This window comes from Xenopus laevis, chromosome 5L (genome assembly GCF_017654675.1).
Source record: "Xenopus laevis strain J_2021 chromosome 5L, Xenopus_laevis_v10.1, whole genome shotgun sequence".
NCBI classification, from domain to species: domain Eukaryota; kingdom Metazoa; phylum Chordata; class Amphibia; order Anura; family Pipidae; genus Xenopus; species Xenopus laevis.
This window is the reverse complement of record NC_054379.1, coordinates 131,909,577-131,921,817: the sequence shown is the minus strand read 5'-3', so window position 1 is coordinate 131,921,817 and position 12,241 is coordinate 131,909,577.

Genomic DNA, 12,241 nt, shown 5'->3' with positions numbered 1-12,241 from the left:
GAGTGAGGTGCAGGCTGAGCTCTGTGCTTTGGGGCATGCTCAGACGTGTAAGGGAGCCATGTACATGTAGCACTATAGTAAACTGCCTTTACTGTGGTCAGTTTAGCACTTTCAGTGTGGGGTAATAAACAAATGAGGCCCTCTCTCTCAGGGGTAAGCCCTCGCAACGAGGTGGAGGCAGGGTATAGTGCAACTGTAACCAGGTAAAATCGCACAATAAATGGGCGCCAGTTTAATGCTTAACCAGAACAGTATGGCATCTAGGGGAATTCCTATCATCCCTAGTCTCAACAATTTGTCGCTACTTCTGGGCTATTAGTACCAGGGATCTTAATCTCTCTAATGGCTCCTTGTTGGAGCTTTGAGATGCTCAACTACCTAAGCTATCTATCACTCCTAGAATGATCTATGACAGAGTACTGCTAATCTATTTACTAGGGCGAATGCTCCTAGGATCGCACTACCCATTCCCTTCCAGCCTGCTTGGTTTGGCTAAAGTAATGGACCCAGACCTCATGGTTCCCAAGATCTTTATACTAATGCACAGTGCCATCTAGTGTACACTGTGAGAACTACAGGGGTTACATAAGTACCAGGTCCCCATCAGGGCCCACTTAGGCATCCATATTACTAGGGATGTGCCTGTCAATAATGTGTAAGGGTGTCTAAATTTTCACATCCCTACATACGTAATACCTACCTTGAACACATTATAACAAATGAACACATTGATCTGCTTTTATAAATGTGTAAATTAATAAAAAATGTATTGACTGCCATTAATGCATTCTTTAAATTGTGGGAAAATTATAATTATTACCTAGTTTGAATGATAGGAAATCTGCTCAAATGATGATTAGTGATGGCTGAATATGTCCTGAAAAAAAATACAAAACGGCGAAGAATTCGCGAAACATATTGTCAATGAAAAAAATAATTTTGACGCGTGACAATTTTGACATGAGCAAAAATTTTTATATGCATGACTATTTTGTCAAAATGCATTAAAGTCAACGGGCGGCCAAATAATTTTTTCGCACGAACATTTTTATGCATGCAACAATTTTGACGCGCACCAATTTTTATTTGTCTACAGTTTCGCTAATTTATTCACGGTCGGCGAAACTTAGAAATTCACCGCAAAACCATGCCTGCCAAATTTATTCCCCCATCACTAATGATGGATAGAAAAAATTATAGTATGCCTAACCATTCCATTGCCTGGCACTTTAGATGCACAGAAACCCAGCCATCATAATACATAATAAAAAACACATTACCTGTGTAATATCCCCCAACACACAAGCAATGCATTCTAAATATTGCCTAACTCTGATAAACAAGGAAGGCAGAAAAACATAAATTAAATGGCTTGACAATGTTTATAATGAGAATACAAAAAATGAGCAAACTATCCTTCCTTAATTACATTTAAACTTCACAATCACCTATTGGGCAAGATATGTGAATGTGTGTATCTTTATGTGGTATGAATCTTGAGATATTAATTTTGTTCCTGCTCTTCCTCTTACACCGGTGCTAGATGCAGTAATCAATATTAATTCAGCTTTAATACTCAGATTGTAATGAAAATAATTTCACAGCATGAGCTCAAATGGAAAATACTATGTCTTATTCAAGACAAAAGCCTTTGTGATATATGAAAACAGCCAGGCATCTGTTTTTTGCCTTATCTTTGCTTAGTTCAGACATAGAGACGCCTCATTACTTGTGCTTTTTGTTATATTCAGGCTTAAAAGTACAGGTTTTCCCTTTGTGACCTTTCTTCTCTTCAGCCCACACAAAAAATTCTTGTGACATAATTGTCACATATTGTGGTTTCAGCAGTCTTCATCAAGTTCAATATTTGCTACATCTTCTTCTATGATGTTCAAGAAGAAAGTCACCCTACAGGCAAATAATTGTACAAATGAATAAAACCTTAAGTGAACCAATGTTTAAAAGTATGCCAGAATTTTGACCTCATAACCCAGGGTGCCCAAAATGTCGATCACGGTCTACAAGTCAATCACTTTAAAGTTCCAGGTAGACCTCGGAAAAAATTGTTGTGCAGAAAAAAATTTCTCACGCCTGAAAAAATATTGTTGCCTCTGTGCCATCCTGCTATGAGTTCTTAAGGTTAATCTCATGATGGTGTCAGGTGGCAAGAGTAGATCACGAGTTAACAAACTCTGGGAAGTGGGCACCCCAGTCGTAACTTAATCACCCTTTTGTGCACGTTAAATGTTTGTTAGCCCTTACAGCAGCTGACTTATCCCAAGCTGGCTATATATAATTATTTTAAAATTTCTAGCAGGTCCTCTTATTCTGCTATGTATTAGTCTATGTTTTAATGTATTATTTATACTTACATTTTATTTTTATTTCAATTTTTCAAAGAGAAATATGTAATTTACAGTCAATGAAAGAAGCTAAATTACAGTTGGCAATTGCACTTTGTAAATGATTTAGAGTTTGTGGAGATTCAAGTAAAATGTGGCATCTTTATATGTTGGATTTAATTCTCTCAAAGTATTAATTAAAATTCTATTCGATTTATGTATAAGAATGCCCATTTTGGCACTACAGTTAATGTTAGTAATTTTTGGCATACCATTTTATCAAAAAAATATATTTGAGAAATATTTGGGAGCATAGTGTGGAATTGTGCAGGTACCCTATGATCTCCTTATCTGACATATTTTTATCAAAGTAGACTGTTTTTAAACATATCATAACACCATTGATTTTTCCTGCACATAGCATAGGATGTGCCTTGCATATAAATATATATTTACTCCTCTTGGATTTTCCCCCTTTGTTGCGTTACAAGCTGGAAATAAAATTGATTTATTTTGTTTTTCAGTTTGATTTACCCTACAAAATTAGCAATACACTCACCAATATTATTGTATGAAACAAAGTTTTTCGTACCATATTCGGTCATGTATGGTAGGAGACCAATATTGGCAAAAGCCTTGGATATCGGCAGTGTCGGACTGGCCCACCGGGATACCAGGAAATCTCCCGGTGGGCCCAGGTGTCAGTGGACCTCTTGCTTCTAACCATTTGACCTATTTCATGGTTATTCCCTATTTCTTTATGGCAACAGAGAGGCTTAATAATGGAAGAATAGTATGTAGAGAAAGAGTCTATGAGAATAAAGAGGTTGAGTGAGGAGAGGAGGTATAATAGGTTGGAAAGTGGGCCCTCAGCCTAAGATTTTTTGGTGGGCCCCTGGCATCCCAGTCCGACACTGGATATCGGTCACCTCACCGATCAGAAAGGATGGAAATTTTTTATCGGTCGCCTTTGAAAGTGCCTGGACATCTTCAAAACTTAATGCTGAATCATCATATCAAGGTAGAATTCTTATGTTTCTACCTGCATATCTGACGATTCAGCTCTTAATCTTAGTAGAGAAAATGAACAATCTTTTCCGTGACCAATGGTAGTGGGAAAGATTGTAACTGTATCATGTATGGACACCTTGAAGGTAAATGCTATATTTTGTTGGCACACAAATGACAATCAAACAAAATATGGTCTTTAGGGGTAAATACAGCTTTACCCACCACTAAGGAGTTATTTTGGTCCAGGCAGATTTTCTCAATGTTATTCGGGTTATTCAGTTTTCAAATTGTGCCTTAAATTCACAGTTCACTTGAGATCAAGGCATTGATTGGGCCAAATGCATAACAAAGTGGTAGAGGCATGGAGAAATGAAAATTCAGAAAGATTTAAATTAAGCTAAAGAACTGGAGAGATTCAGTCAATAATCCTTTGGCAAACTATCCAGAGCTAATGATCCTTTGGCATACTATCCAGAGATGTCTGAAATGACCAATACACTATAAGAAAACCCATTATGAGGAACAACTCCTTGCAGCCCCCATCCCACCTAGAGTACCTTTAAGGGGCAGATTTATTAAGGGTTGAATTGAAAATTCAAATTTTAATTTTCAAGTATATTTGGAGTTAAAGGAGTTTAGAAAAAACTCACATGAATTTAAAATTCGACCTTAAATAAATGTGCTTTCCTATGTTTGGTAGCCATACTGTCTGTAAGTTCTGCACTTGCCCAAATAGCAAGCTGTAATGTAGAAACACTACTTCCTTTTTCTCTGTAATAATTATGTTTTTTCAGATTCTAGCTATTTCCATTTTTGGGGTATAATAGATCTCAACAATTTTTAGTATTTTTACAAAACCCCGAAAATTTTTAGTTTTTTTAATAAAACTCCTAAAATTTGAGGGTTTTTTTAACCCAAAAAATTTTAGTTTTCGCCTGAAAACTTCCTTCAAAAAACACTTTTGGGAATTTTTTTTTTTTGGGAAAACACAACTCAACCTCAGATAAATCCTCCCCTTAATGTTTATACTGTTTTTTAGTAGCTTTATCCAAGAGATCCAAATTAAAGAACAATCCCAGAAAATCTCAAGCATTCTGTATAATAGGTCCTTTACCTGTAATAGGATACAAAGTGACTAAGAAACTAAGGTGGATACAGTACTTATTACCTTTGAACTATGCTTAAATGATATAAATAATTAAATACTCAAGTTGGGTTTCATGCTGGAAAGTTGCAAAGATTATGGGGGTTATTTACTAAAATCTATTTTTTCTGTTTTTTTTTTAATAAAGAAAGCTTGATCAAACTCTCATGCATGATTTTTCCTAATTTATCCTTAAAGTAACTCAAAACAATTGAAAAACTTTTTTTTTCCACAAATATTTTATTTTTTGCCTCAAAAAGCCAGTCCAGAACAAATAGAGTTTTAGTAAATAATTTCCTAGCTGTCAGGCCTTTGGTTTTATGTAGGAGTTTATTAGGCTTTAGCTTCCCCTTAATGGCTCTAAAAAGGTCAGAACTTCCAAGAATGTTAAGTTGGGGTTGGGATTTGTTAGGTATATGTTGGAGTGTAACTGGGTATGGCTCTCCCCATAGTCCTACAGAGTAACTCTGAGTAGCAGGTTTGCCCCTTGCCAACAGATTTGTGCCTTAGAATGGCCCCAAAAAGGTCGGAGCTTCCAAGAATGTTAAGTTAAGTTTGGGATTTGTTAGTGATATGTTAGAGTGTAACTGGGTATGGCTTTCCCCTATAGTCTCATAGTTTCAAATAGTAATGTCTCAGCTGACAGCTGATAAACTATTTACATAAAGAATAAATATATTTATACTGTTATTCTAACCATTATTTATTCTCATTTCAGTAGCTAATGATTTACTCTTTACTGTAGATTTTCTTACTATACAGCTGAATAACTTTTTGGGAGTTTGTTCCATTCCCTAGCAATCAGTTGTTTTTCTGGCTTCATTGACAGACTTACCTATTTAATTCTGTTTGGCTTTGCAGTCACTGCATCGTGTCTCATCACCTTCCTGTTCAGTGTGCAACACCTTATATTCTTTTTTTCACTTGTGTCATAGATTGATTGATTTATTCCATTCTCGTCACACCTGACGTATACAGTTTCATAAATACAAATACTGTATGTAAAAGCAGAATATCAATATAACAAATGTAAAACAATAATTATATTTGTGGATATGCATTTTCCATCTATATTGTTTTGATATAATGTGTTTTTATCCCTTTCAGCTGCAAATTTCAATTTTGATTTTCATTCATGCTAATAGTTTTCATGTATTTTGTATTGTTCATCCCTTATAACATCTTTCTTGTATACTGAAGGCTTCTCACTCTCTTTTTATTTGTCCTCTACTGATGCCAGGTAGCTCCTCATGATCACATTACAACATTTTTACCTATAGTATTGTAATTTGTTTACATTCTTTTTTCTATAAATGTGCAGTGCAGCCTCTTGAATGCTGCAGACATTTATCCAACATCAATTCAGATCTCAATTGAATGCTGAATGTGAAAAATACAGAGGCCTAGCCACATGCCAGAAATATATGTTATGAAGAATTAGACACCAGTAGCTGGATTTGTGCATCAAATGGGGTATGCTATCTCATTGGTGCACCATCACTGAGAAAGGGCCATTTGGGGTCCCAAAATGTTTGATTGAGTGTACAGTGTTGCATGCAAAATGCAATAAAGTCAGGATCACCCCATTTGATGCACAAATCCAGCTGCTGGTGTCTAATTCTTTATAACTAATTCAGATCTGCCTGGATATACTATATATATTAGTATAACCCCCTAAAAAGGTTCTATGCCTTTATTTAGTTTAGCTAAAGTTGGATGTGATATAACCATAACCTGACTTTCAAGGGTTAAATTGTAAAATAGTGGTGATGGCTCTCACTTTTGGTATTTTGGGGGAAGTCGGAGATTTCCAAGTCCTTAGCATGCTGGCACATTTTATAGTTCTCAACCCTTATTTTCTATGTATTTCTGTTTCCTGATAAAGCACCCTCTTCTACTGTAACTCATAATATCAGCCTAGATAAATCTAATGCTTCCACTTTGGGCCAAAAGGTCAGAAACAATGGTAGAATGCTTGCATGACTTTATGAAAAGCGTTTTTATCTTGTAACTAGTGTCAAAGTAGTCCAATAAGTATAGGCATGCCTCTGTACACTTGATCGTGCATGCTTATGTTTTGGTTGTCTATGGTTTGGCCATGAAAACTGTTGCCAATTAAAAGATGTGTAAGTGTCCCCTTTAATGACACAGTTGCAACTTGCATGTCAGATAAGCTCAGGTTTTATCCCCTTTAAACTAGTAACATGTCTTCCCCATAAATCAGAAGTACTGTAGACCCCATTTATTGAAAGCCCCCAATCAAAGGTCTATGTTAAATTCTCTTAATGAGATTCGGCAGAAGAACTTAATAATAGCCGCAACCGATGGAAGCTTTCCTGCAGGACCTTAAAGAAACTAATCAATGAACAAATAAAATATGTTGTATGAAGGACTGACTCACTTCTTAAGGTAACTGGCAGAATATTGTTTTGCTTTTTAGCGTTTTTTTCATTCAAATAACCCTTATATCTGTCCAATAGTGCCCCACTACTGTGTTTCTGATTCGCTGGGAAAGTACACATCTCTACAACTTTTTCTTTCCCATAAGCATGAGTTTTGAATTCTGACTGTGCTAGGCTCTGGGAATGTTATATGTAATTACAGAGCTTATTTCCAGTTGTGAAACAAGATTAATCCTTCTGGTCTTAACTTAAAATTAGCAAACACAACATAGCTATCAATTCAAATTGCTTCCTTTCTATAACTAATCAGCCCAATGTACGAATGCTTCAGAGATTTATGCAGAGTGAGATACAGCCCTTATTCACTGATTGCTAAATTATCACTGCTTCTTGCTTGCCATTTTCTCTAACATACTCTCTGCTTACGACATTTTAAAGGGGAACTATAAGGAAAATAAAAATAATACATTTTTAAATTCAGCTCAGTAAAATAAATTAATACATGCAATGTATTAGAAAAGCAAAAAATGTTTTTTATTAAATATATATATATATATATATATATATAGCAGAAATGTAGAAAATACCCGCACTCCTTCACATGTGTTTTTTTGCCGGGTGCTAGGTCAAATATAGTTATATATGAAAAAATGGCAGAAAGGACCAGCACTCCGTGTTCCAAAAAAATTCAACGGTTTATTCAAAAACTCACTGTGACTTTTTGAATAAACCGTTGAATTTTTTTGGAACACGGAGTGCTGGTCCTTTCTGCCATTTTTTCATATATATATATATATATATATATATATATATATATATATATATATATATATATATATATATATATATATATATATATATATATATATATATAAATGTTCATAAAGTACCTGCACTCCTTCCTTTCGGTATGGGTGGGTGCCTGGTCAGTCAGGGTATGTAGATTCAAGATGGACCAGCACTCCAAGTTTTTCAATCAAACAAGTGTTTATTTTAACATCACTCAAGTGTCCACTTGGACACTTGAGTGATGTTAAAATAAACACTTGTTTGATTGAAAAACTTGGAGTGCTGGTCCATCTTGAATCTATATATATATATATATATATATATATATATATATATATATATATATATATATATATATATATATATATCTGCCTCTCAGCAGAACATTCTGTCTGGGTGCTTGGTTTTGATTGATGAGGCATCCATGGTAATCGTTGACTCACAACTGAGCTGGCTAGTTGAATTCCCATCCCCTCTATCCATCAGAAGTTTTATATATTCAGAAATGTGTGTGCCCTCCCATCTCAAGCCTAATAAGAGCTGCAGGTCACCTTCTCAGTCCCCTGGCAATTTTAGAGCTTTACCAACAAGAAGTCTCTTCTTCCCAGCCTAGCCCAGTTTATGTGCCCCCACTAACTATTTGTAAAGTGCTGTCAGTGATTGTATGTGGATCCAATGCAAAAAGTAGAGATTTCAAGATATGTATCCATATTAATATTTGCATAACAGCTTGTTTACATTTAAAGAGAGGCAAAGAATAATTATCAATGTAAATTTCTGTACACACTGCTTCAATGTGTGTTCATAGGAGTGTCTGCTTAGAAATGCATTGACTTCACTGGAAGGCTTGTAATTTAATTATGGTTGTATGAACAAAGAGAATGGAGTCAAAGTAATGGAGTATTAGTTTTGGTAGTAGTGATGAGTGAATTTTTTCACCAGGCATGGATGAAAATTCCTCATTTTTCGCATTGCTACGACAAAAAAGTCGCTTAGATAAAAGAATTGAGGCAAGAAAAAAAATGCTCATTCACTTTAATTCATTTTGAGTGAGAAATAACTAAGAAAATAAGCCCACTGACTTTGATGCATTTGGACAAAAAGTCGCCAAGCCAAAAAAAAAGTTACAGAGGCAAAAAAGTCACCACAAGACAAAACACCCTTTCACTTTAATGCATTTGGAATGGAAAAAAAAGTTGTGTGTATAAAAATTGATGCGTGTCAAAAAAAAATTGTCGCCCATTGACTTCAATGCATTACGCAAAATTTTATATTTCAAATTTTTCAGCAGTTTCACAAATTTTTTTGTCAAAGCAAAACTGAACAGATTTGCTCATCACTATTTCGTAGGACACCATGGTTTCCCACAGAGAGGTTAAATGATGTCTACAGTAATATTACAATTAAGTTATATCTTTGGTTTCATTCTGGCAGTCTGACTGTGTATTAATATTTTGCTATTATTTTCCCTTTAGTGGTTTACTTAACAGAAGAAATTTTAAATGCAATATTAATAATTTTGCAGTATTTGTAGACATTATGCCGTTTTATATATTCATTAGGGTTCTTCTTTGACCTGTATCTAATCTATGAAATAAAAATTGTGAAATAAAGTGTGTTTTATTTCTGATTCTGGATTGTTTACAACTTGATATAAATGAATCCTACTTGACATCCTTGTAAATGTTTATAATTCTAACTAATGTGTTGCATCCATTCTTCCTTATGTGTCACATCCATATTTTTAAACATATATAATATTAAAGAAGAAAGGATTCACATGGCAAAAAAAGAGATGAATTAAATTGTATTGTGGTGATTTTTTTAAAGAAGAATTTGAATCTCTGAAAAATTAAGTGTTCCTCCAGTGAAAAGTGTAGAGTTAAAAATTACGTAAAACAGGTATGAAACCGTAAAAGGTCAATTCCAGGATTGTTCTCGCCACTTTTTATGTCTATGTGAGCTCTATAAGATTTGTCCCATTAATCTTTGTCTTTCCAATGGGGCATATTGATTAATTAATTCTGCAATTTAGCAAAATCCAATCTGATATTTTTTATTATTTTATTGTTTTCTTTATGATAATGTTTAAAATAAATATGTCTTGGCAGATTACGGTTCATGCTTTTTGTGATATTTCTATTGCAAAGCAGCAAACTCAAAATATGTTTTTATATTAGATCATTGTTAAAAAAAGTTAAAAAAGTTTTCAGGTACTGCTGTAGATTTTACATTTGATGAAGACTTTGACTGGAAGATTTTATAAAATTCAGCTTTTATGTTTTTTGGTCACATCAGTGTTCTTAGGCTTTGTATTTGGGATCATTATTCAAATGAGAGATGAACTTTTGCCCAAACATAACTTTTATAGCATCAATCTTATTGCAGAATGCTATCACTATCAGACTGAACAGTAGGCTTGCATCAAGTACATTGGCAACTAACATTTATTTTCTTTTTTTAGTGGTTTCTGAGATCAGTTTTAGACAGGCTATGCACTTTCTGTATTCAGTTAACCACCAATTACTGACTCTCACTTTAACCAAAAGCCTGATATTAGCAGTCTAAAAATGCAAATATCTCAGTTGTCAAAAATAGAAAATGAATGTAAAGTGCAAAAGTGTTCAGGGAAGCACTTTGAGTAAGTCTATAGTATTTAATGTTTTGGATTTAGATCCCCTTAAGTATGACAGTGGAACTATCATGCTTTGGAGATGCTTTGCTCATCAGAGACTAGACATCTTGTTATAATAGAAGGAAGAATGGATCGTGCATAGGAAAATCTGTTTCAGACTCCTAAAAGATGTAATCATTTGGGAATGTCGATCTTTCAGCTGGACAATGTTGTATTCCCAAAAACAAAGCCAAAGTAATACCAGAGTGGCCCAAAATCAAAAAGGCAAATGTTCTACAATAGTCCAGTCAATTGAGAATCTGTGGCATTATTTAAAACATTTTGAAAAACAAGTATGAATTAACTAAACCAACCAAACTAGAGCAAATGCCTGGAAGAATGGGACAAAATAATGTATGAAGGAAAGACATGAGAAAAGTAATCTGATGGCATTCCTGAGCAGAAAAACAACAGAAGAGTTTTCTGTTTTACTGTTTTACTGTTCTCCTGACAGCATTACATTCAGAAAACTGACCAGCCAGTGACACTGATGTTACAAAATACATTAGCAGTTTAGAAAAAGTCAAATTTCTTTAAAACTGGATCAAAAATTAATGTAAATTGCAAAACTGCAGTCTGGTCAATTTTACATTATGTTTCCCTTTTATTCCTGTAGTCACAGGGCACTAGAGCTCGCTTCAAAGGTCCTTTGGTAAAAGTGTCTGGACACTGGAAGATATTAATTAATACACTGTAGCAAACAAAACATTCCAAAATGATAGCTGCTACAGGAAGAGGGGCAGAAATATATAAACAGCATATATATATATATATATATATATATATATATATATATATATATATATATATATATATATATAATTCAGTAAGCAGGACCCGCACTCGTTCAAATTCAGTGAAATAAAAGTGTCTTTATTCACAGGTTCATTTTCCAACGTTTCGGTCCTCACTGGGACCTTTTTCAAGGATGAAAAGTGAGGACCGAAACGTTGGAAAATGAACCTGTGAATAAAGACACTTTTATTTCACTGAATTTGAACGAGTGCGGGTCCTGCTTACTGAATTGTATTACACTTTGACCAACGCACCAACATCGATTGAAACAGATCCGGAAGGAGTGCGTCCACTGAACCGACAGTATATATATATATATATATATATATATATATATATATATATATATATATATATATATATATATATATATATACACATATCATATATATTTATTTAATGTTTTTGTGCACAGTCATTTGCCATTTTACACACCGAAATATCTTTTAAATGATCAGTTTTGGGTAAGTAGCACAGTTATTACAATAATTGTCCACATAGATAGGAAAGGTAGTTTGCTGTATTGGAGACACTCTTCATCTCTACAGCCCTGTGCTTCCTTTAACAATTTAACAATTACTGGTTAATTAAACAGCCAAAGGATGTTGATAAAATACAGCAAATTGCCGGGCTCTGTTTGATTAATTTGCAATATCCAATATTAGGTGTCAGTAATAAGCATTTAAATTGGATTTGGGAAAGTTTGCTGCTCTGGTTAATTATATGGCACTGGACAGCAAATAGATTGCTAATATGCAAATCTTTAATTAACATCAGGTAGGTGTCAAGGTAAATATCAGTTTAAGGCTTGTTTTTGCCAACTAATTCAAAGAGGAATTGTCAGATTTCTATTGTGAAAAGACAGATGAAATTTGGTCCTACACAAAATGCACTCAGCACACAATACACAGAGAGGTAAGCAAACAAGTGGAGCTTGTCTTGAAGTTCAACATGAAACAGACACATTATTATAAAAAGCAAATATCCTAGCATACCCTTGTAATTTAATTTCATGAGAAACTTTGTATAAACAGGAAATATTTTTTTATGAAGCATTTAAACTGCTTTTATTTGCATCTTTAGG